The sequence below is a fragment of the Bubalus kerabau genome, chromosome X (genome assembly GCF_029407905.1).
Source record: "Bubalus kerabau isolate K-KA32 ecotype Philippines breed swamp buffalo chromosome X, PCC_UOA_SB_1v2, whole genome shotgun sequence".
Classification (NCBI taxonomy): Eukaryota; Metazoa; Chordata; class Mammalia; order Artiodactyla; family Bovidae; genus Bubalus; species Bubalus kerabau.
In genome coordinates, this window is record NC_073647.1 from 67,404,042 (window position 1) to 67,406,452 (window position 2,411).

General features: G+C 43.6%; 1 pseudogene; it reads right to left on the reverse strand.

Moving 5' to 3' along the window:
- Window positions 1–318: 318 nt before the first annotated feature.
- On the reverse strand, window positions 319–970 carry LOC129639481 (late histone H2B.L4-like; annotated as a pseudogene).
- Between the last annotated feature and the right edge of the window lie 1,441 nt (window positions 971–2,411).

The window sequence follows — 2,411 nt, forward strand, 5'->3', positions numbered from 1 at the left end:
GTTCTTGCCTGGAGAATCCCAGGGACGGGGGAGCCTGGTGGGCTGCCGTCTATGGGGGTCGCACAGAGTCGGACACGCCTGAAGTGACTTAGCATAGCATAGCATAGCATACCCCATATAAAAATCTCTGGATGATACCTAAATATAGATGGGAGAATGAAAATGGAAAAGGCCAATGAAACTTGTAGGGAGAGAATTTTGACCATAAAGATCCCTAAACTTACGGAGAAACCACGAATAGAAATAACCATTTAGGAAAGTGACGAGTTGCGAAAAGTACAGGGTTTTCCATCGAACATATGACACAACCGACACATATTGAAGCAAAGTTCAGGAGGTTTTTAATGTTTTCATTGAGGTAGAAATGTTTTAAAGATTGAATGTAGGGCCTAAGGGGAGAACCCTTAAGTCTGGTTTGCGATGGTCAGACAGTCCTGAGGCAGTTCATCTGCAGGTGTGGTATCTGATGAGCGACTTGGTGGCCTCGGTTATGGCATGCTTGCGGAGCTCCCCAGGCAACAGAAGACGCACAGCTGTCTCGATGTCTTAGTGCGTGATGGTGTGGCGCTTGTTGTAGCGGGCCAGGCGCCCGGCCTCCTCGGCAATCCGCTCAAACATATCTTTCACGAACGAATCCAGGATGTTCACGGAGTCGTGGGAAAGACTCAGGCCTTTATGCATTTGCCTCAGCACCCCGGGGAAATAGGTAGCAAAACTTGAGAAATTGTCCTTACGGCAGTGCCGGCGACAGCGACGGCGGCCATTAGCTGTCTTCTGCTTTGCCTGTTTTGGTTCCGCATCATACGGCTCTGGTTTGGAGGTCTCCGCTTTCGCCTTCTCCGTTTCAGAGGGCTCAGTTACGGAGGTGCCAGTTTCTTTGGTTATCACGTCTTCCTCATAGCTGTCAGAGGATGGTTGGGACACGACAGAGCCACCATTCCCCATAGCTCAGCCCAGAAGAACAGTGAGGGGGTTGAAGGGCATTGGCCGAATTTATAGGCCCTGCTTTCCCTGACGTCACAGACACTGTCCTTATCTGATTGGATGCAATGCAGGGAGGCGTGTTACTATGGCAGCCCATGTCACGTGACACTGGACGTCCCACTTCCCAACTCCTGATGCGCCCCTCGCCCACGTTTAACCCCTAGTCAGCGAAACTTCCCTGGTGGCTCTGACGGTAAAATGTCTGTCTACAATGCGGGAGACCTGGGTTTGATCCCTGGGTAGGGAAGATTCCATGGCGAAGGAAATGACAACCCACTCCAGTACTCTTGCCTAGAAAATTCCATGGATGGAGGAGCTTGGTGTCCATGTGGTCACAAAGAGGTGGACACAACTGAGCGACTTCACTTTCACTTTCAGCCAAACCCAGTGAAATTCACCTAAGTTGAAAAATGAAATAATCAGTTAGAGCTTCATGAGAGAGTATGACATACCTCCATAACTCAAGCTCTTTCAGGCATCAGAGTGACTCATGTCACTTGATGTACATTTTACTCTAACACCGACTCTTCTCCAGACTGATCTACAGTGGCATGAGCAAAAGGTCCTGGTTTCCTCAGCAGAGTGCTCCTGAAAATCATAGGAATTAAATGTACAGCTATTATCTCCAAAATTTATCAAAACCAATGATCAGTATGAAGAGAATGACAAAATCCCATTCTCCAAATACAGAACACAAACAGAAATAGGAATACTTATACATACACACTAAAAATATTTAACATTTTGCAAATTATAAATTCTTTTCTTAAATATTATTTAGGTCCCCCAAATACCACACATACTAGAATTGATTAATTATTTATAGTGGTTATTTCTCAAAAAATGATCACTCTTTTTGCTGAAAAGCCACTAGGGTGAGAGAAAACAAATTAAAAAAGAGAGAAATAAAACACCTAGAAATAAACGTACCTAAGGTAGTGAAAGACCTGTACTTAGAAAAAATAAGACCCTGATCAAAGAAAGTGAAGATAATACAAACAGAGGGAAAGGTTTACCTTGTTTATGGATTGGAAAAATTGATATTGTTAAAATAAACATGCTATCCAAGGCAATCCACATACTCAATGCAATTGCTATGAACATACCAGGGCATTTCCCACAAAACTAGAACAGACAATTTTACATTTTGTATAGAAAATGAAAGATCCTGAATCGCCAAAACCATCTTAAGGAAGAAGATCAGAACTGGAGGAATCAGGTTCCCTGACTTTGAACTATATCAGAAAACTACATTAATCCAATCAGTATAGTATTGGCACAAAAACAGATATGTGGAACCGAAGAGAGAGCCCAGAAATAAACCTATGTGCTTATGGTCAATTAATCTATAATAAAAAAGACAAGAATATACAGTGGAGAGAAGACAATCTCTTCCCTAAGTGGTGCTGGCATAACTGGATAGCTAC